Source organism: Hemitrygon akajei, chromosome 31, assembly GCF_048418815.1.
Source record: "Hemitrygon akajei chromosome 31, sHemAka1.3, whole genome shotgun sequence".
Lineage (NCBI taxonomy): Eukaryota > Metazoa > Chordata > Chondrichthyes > Myliobatiformes > Dasyatidae > Hemitrygon > Hemitrygon akajei.
In genome coordinates, this window is record NC_133154.1 from 41,422,732 (window position 1) to 41,429,085 (window position 6,354).

Sequence of the window (6,354 nt, forward strand, 5' to 3'; positions counted from 1 at the left end):
AACCTGTCTCAATGGCTATCGTCCAGTGGCACTTACATCTGCTGTGAGGAAGTGCTTTGAGAGGTTGGTAAGGAAGCATATCAAATCCTTCCTGAAAAGTGACTTAGATCCATTCCAATTTGCCTACTGATACAACAGGTCAACAGCAGATGCCATTCAATACTATCATTCCCTCAAAACTAATCAATAAGCTCCTAGACTTTGGCCTCAATATTTCATTCTGCAACTGGACCTTTGATTTCTTCACTTGCAGACCCTAGTCAGCTTGGATTGGCAATAACCTCTCCACAATCTCCATCAGCACAAGTGCACCACAAGTCTGTGTGCTTAGCCCCCTGCTCTGCATGCTTTATACTTATGGTTAAGTATAGCTCCAATGCTATAGTTAAGTTTGCTGATGACACCACTGTCATTGGCTAAATTAAATGTGGTGATGAAGCAGCATATAGGAGGGAGATTGAAAGTCTGGCTGCGTGGTGCCACAACAATGTCAATGTCTCCCTCAATGTCAGTAAGACCAAGGAGCTGATTATTGACTTCAAGAGAAGGAAGCCAGAGATTCATGAGCCAGTCCTCACCGGAAGATCGGAGGTGGGCAGGGTCAGCACTTTAAATTCCTTGGTGTTATCGTTTCAGAGATCTGTCCTGGGCCCAGCACATAAGTGCAATCACAAAGAAAACATTGTGGCACCTTTACTTTCTTAGAAGTTTGCAAAGATTCAGCATATCATCTAAAACTTTGACTAACTTCAATAGATGTCTGGTGGACAGTATATTATCTGGCTGCATCAAGCCCTTGAGTGGGAAATCCTACAAAAAGTAATGGGTAGGGTCCAGTCCATCATAAGTAAAGCCCTCCCCACCATTGAGCACATCTACAAGGACCAGTGTCGCAAGAAAGCAGGGTCCTTCATCAGGGACCCACACCACCCAAGTCAAGCTCGCTTCTTGCTGTTGTCATCATTTAAGAGGTACAGGAGCCTCAGGACTCAAACCACCAGGGACAGGAACAGTTATTACCCCTCAACCATCAGGCTCTTGAACCACAGAGGATAACTTTGCTTCACTCACTCCATCACTGCACTGTTCCCACCACCTATAGAATCACTTTCAAGGACACTTCATCTCACGGTCTCGATATTTTCTGTTTGTTTGTTTATTTATTTTCCTCTTTTTGTATTTGCACAGTCTGATGTTTACTGCACGTTGGTGGTTTGTCCATCCTGTTGGGGGTGGTTTTTCAATGATACTATTGTGTTTCTTGGGTGCACTGTGAATGCCCACAAGAAAATGAATCTCAGAGGTCTATATAGTGACACATATGTACTTTGATAATAACTTTACGTTGAAATTCAAACACTGTGACGCTACTCCTAGCTAAGTTGCCTGCCAATAAGGTTAAGGCCAGTGAATACCTGGTGATGCCTTGGGCTCTGTGGTGTAAATCGTGATGTTGAACTCTGTGGCCCTCTGACTCCTACTCCCCTTCCATGGTCAAACCCTACCTGGGGATCGTACCCTTCCTCCCCCATACACCCTCTCCCTCTCACCTGCTCCACCCCAGGTTCGTGTCCTCACCGCCCCGGAAATCCCTATCCCAGCACACCATAATAACGGTTCACACCAAGAGGATAAATTATGCTGAGTGACGTTTATTGCAAAAAACGCACAAGGTTGAACAAACAAACCAAGAGGCAATCAAACAATTTCATCTGTCAATTTGTACCTAAAGTATCTCCTTGCATAGCCTTTTGTGCCCGGGGAGGCATCTGATGTAGAGAGAGGGTGTTTGTGCAGGATGGATGGGGAGAGCAATGGTTGAGGTGGGGTGAGAGGGTCAAGGTCAGGAGAACTGGCATAAGAGAGGAATCCTCGAAGAGTGAAGAAGTCATACGGGGCAGCTGGGAGCAAGCTGAGAGGGCAAAGGTCAAGGAAAGATAACCTTTAGGGAGGGGATCTCTGAGGAAGAGGATTGGTTGGCCCATAGGAGCCCTTGGAACCCAGGCCCTCCTGCACTTGGGGCGTACTGATGGCAGGTGGGACCCTGCAGGTGGGAGACACAGGTGAAAGACAGATTGTAGGTGACCTTGCCGTACTTGAGGTAACACGTAAGATCTGTCGAGCCAGAGGTGAGGGGTACCTCACAGGTCCCCATGGCTTCGTTCCTAAACTTGTCCTCTTCGTAGACCGTCAGGGTGAGTTTCAGGTCAATGGTGGCCAGCACCTCACCCAGGTCCAGTCGGGCTTTCCACTGGGGGTTGTTATTATTGTACACTATTGAGGTCTGAGCTTTGACCCGCCCATAAGAGACCGTCACAAAACCATCAGTGCCTGTAAATCGGTCGCACCAGAGGTCGAAGCCCCTCATGACAGTGACCACCAGGTGCCCTATGCCTTTCTGCTTGGCACAGCAGAGTATGTTTGCCTCACTACTCAGGGTGAGCTGGAACTGTATAGATATTGCATGAATACTGCTCAGAGCCATGGAATTCTCAAATGCAAGCTGAATTCAGGAACCTACCTCATAACATTTAGAGTGGAACAGCCAATATCTTTGTTCTGTAAAGGCAGATGTTCCATTGCGTACAAACAGTAATGTAACTGAAAGTCAGCTCTCGATCATTGGTAGCACACTCATAAAATTGGTTGCATTCTGTTGTAAATCGTATGGTAAGTAAAATAATAAGGTTTACATCAAGTTAGCACATAGTAGATTTCAGCAAAATTCAACTCTACACTCTTTTGAGCTGAATGTATTACTTTCTATTCTATGCATTTTGAGTTAAGTATGTTTGCCTCACTACTCAGGGTGAGCTGGAACTGTATAGATATTGCATGAATACTGCTCAGAGCCATGGAATACTCAAATCCAAGCTGAATTCAGGAACCTACCTCATAACATTTAGAGTGGGACAGCCAATATCTTTGTTTAGTTCTGTAAACGCAAATGTTCCATTGCGTACAAAAGGTGATGAAACTGAGTCAGCTCTCCATTACTGGTAGCACACTCATAAAATTTGTTGCATACTGTTGTAAATCATATGGTAAGTAAAATAATAAGGTTTACATCAAGTTAGCACATAGTAGATTTCAGCAAAATTCAAAATTCAGCTCTTTTGAGCTGAATGCATTACTTTCTATTCTATGCATTTTGAGTTAAGGATGTTTGCCTGACTACTCAGGGTGAGCTGAAAACCAACCCTCTATCCATGCCAAACTCTATGCATCCTTATTTTATGGATAAGTTTTTTAAGTGGCACCTTATCGAACGCCTTCTGGAAATCCAATGACATCCATCTGTTCTCCTCTATCCACTGTGCTCGTTATATCCTCAAAGAGCCCCAGTGTTTGTCAAACAGGACCTGCCTTTGCTGAATCCATGCTGCGTCTGTCTGTTGGATCCATTTCTTTCCAGACACCCCGCTATTTCTGTAGTGATAGCTTCAAGCGTTTTCCCAACTACAGATGTTAAACTAACTGGTCTATAGTTACTTGCCTTTTGCCTACATCCTTTTTTGAACATTGGCGTGACATTTGTTGTCTTCCAATCCGCCAGGACCTGCCCAGAGACCAAAGGATTTTGGTAAATCATCACCAAAGCCTCTACTATAACCTCAGCCGTTTCTTTCAGTACCCTGGGATGCATTCCACCAGGACCAGGGGACTAGTCTGCCTTCAGGCCCACAAGTTTGCTCAGCACTACCTCTTTTCTTGGTGTTTCTTGGTGTTCACCTGACGGAGAATCTCACCGGGTCCCTCAACACCAGCTCCATAGCAAAGAAAGCCCAGCAGTGTCTCTACTTTCTGAGAAGGCTGAGGAAAGTCCATCTCCCACCCCCCCACCCCCCATCCTCATCACATTCTACAGGGGTTGTATTGAGAGCATCCTGAGCAGCTGCATCACTGCCTGGTTCGGAAATTGCACCATCTCGGATCGCAAGACCCTGCAGCGGATAGTGAGGTCAGCTGAGAAGATCATCGGGGTTTCTCTTCCTGCCATCACAGACATTTACACTACACACTGCATCCGCAAAGGAAACAGCATTATGAAGGACCCCATGCACCCCTCATACAAACTCTTCTCCCTCCTGCCGTCTGGGAAAAGGCTCCGAAGCATTCGGGCACTCACGACCAGACTATGTAACAGTTTCTTCCTCCAGGCTATCAGACTCCTCAATACCCGAAGCCTGGACTGACACCTTGCCCTACTGTCCTGTTTATTATTTATTGTAAATGCCTGCACTTTTCTGTGCACTTTATGCAGTCCAGTGTAGGTCTGTAGTCTAGTGTAGTTTTTTTTTCCTCTGTTGTTTTTTCAATTACGTAGTTCAGTCTAGTTTTTTGTACTGTGTCATGTAACACCATGGTCCTGAAAAACATTGTCTCATTTTTACTATGCACTGTACCAGCAGTTATGGTCGAAATGACAATAAGTGTGACTGGACTGCAGTGATAGCACGGGTATATGGAATTTACCGGTGAAGCTCCTTGCTCCGCGGCGGCAGCAGCACATTGCAATACATAAAAATAAATTTCATTACTATAAATGTATATATGTAGAGTCAAATTAAATAAATATTGCAAAAGAGGGAAACCAGCAGCGAGATAGTGTTCACAGTTCGTTCAGAGATCGGGTGAGAGGCGGGAAGAAGCTGTTTCTAAATATCGCTTGTGTGCCCCCCCCACCCATGGTAGCAACGAGAAGAGGGGGTGTGCCGGGTTACTGGTCACCCCCCCCCCGATGGTAGCAACGAGAAGAGGGGGTGTGCCGGGTTACTGGTCACCCCCCCCCCCCGATGGTAGCAACGAGAAGAGGGGGTGTGCCGGGTTACTGGTCACCCCCCCCCGATGGTAGCAACGAGAAGAGGGGGTGTGCCGGGTTACTGGTCACCCCCCCCGATGGTAGCAACGAGAAGAGGGGGTGTGCCGGGTTACTGGTCACCCCCCCCCCCGATGGTAGCAACGAGAAGAGGGGTGTGCCGGGTTACTGGTCACCCCCCACCCCCCCCCCCCTCCGATGGTAGCAACGAGAAGAGGGGGTGTGCCGGGTTACTGGTCACCCCCCCCCATGGTAGCAACGAGAAGAGGGGGTGTGCCGGGTTACTGGTCACCCCCCCCCCATGGTAGCAACGAGAAGAGGGGGTGTGCCGGGTTACTGGTCACCGACCCCACCCCCCCCCCTCCGATGGTAGCAACGAGAAGAGGGGGTGTGCCGGGTTACTGGTCACCCCCCCCCCATGGTAGCAACGAGAAGAGGGGGTGTGCCGGGTTACTGGTCACCCCCCCCCCCCGATGGGTAGCAACGAGAAGAGGGGGTGTGCCGGGTTACTGGTCACCCCCCCCCCTGATGGTAGCAACGAGAAGAGGGGGTGTGCCGGGTTACTGGTCACCCCCCACCCCCCCCCGATGGTAGCAACGAGAAGAGGGGGTGTGCCGGGTTACTGGTCACCCCCCCCCCCCGATGGTAGCAACGAGAAGAGGGGGTGTGCCGGGTTACTGGTCACCCCCCCCCCCCGATGGTAGCAACGAGAAGAGGGGGTGTGCCGGGTTACTGTCACCCCCCCCCCCCGATGGTAGCAACGAGAAGAGGGGGTGTGCCGGGTTACTGGTCACCCCCCCCCCCCGATGGTAGCAACGAGAAGAGGGGGTGTGCCGGGTTACTGGTCACCCCCCCCTGATGGTAGCAACGAGAAGAGGGGGTGTGCCGGGTTACTGGTCACCCCCCCCCCCGATGGTAGCAACGAGAAGAGGGGGTGTGCCGGGTTACTGGTCACCCCCCCCCCCGATGGTAGCAACGAGAAGAGGGGGTGTGCCGGGTTACTGGTCACCCCCCCCCCCGATGGTAGCAACGAGAAGAGGGGGTGTGCCGGGTTACTGGTCACCCCCCCCCCCCGATGGTAGCAACGAGAAGAGGGGGTGTGCCGGGTTACTGGTCACCCCCCCCCCCCGATGGTAGCAACGAGAAGAGGGGGGTGTGCCGGGTTACTGGTCACCCCCCCCCCCGATGGTAGCAACGAGAAGAGGGGGTGTGCCGGGTTACTGGTCACCCCCCCCCCGATGGTAGCAACGAGAAGAGGGGGTGTGCCGGGTTACTGGTCACCCCCCCCCTGATGGTAGCAACGAGAAGAGGGGGTGTGCCGGGTTACTGGTCACCCCCCCCCCACCCATGGTAGCAACGAGAAGAGGGGGTGTGCCGGGTTACTGGTCACCCCCCCCCATGGTAGCAACGAGAAGAGGGGGTGTGCCGGGTTACTGGTCACCCCCCACCCCGATGGTAGCAACGAGAAGAGGGGGTGTGCCGGGTTACTGGTCACCCCCCCCCTGATGGTAGCAACGAGAAGAGGGGGTGTGCCG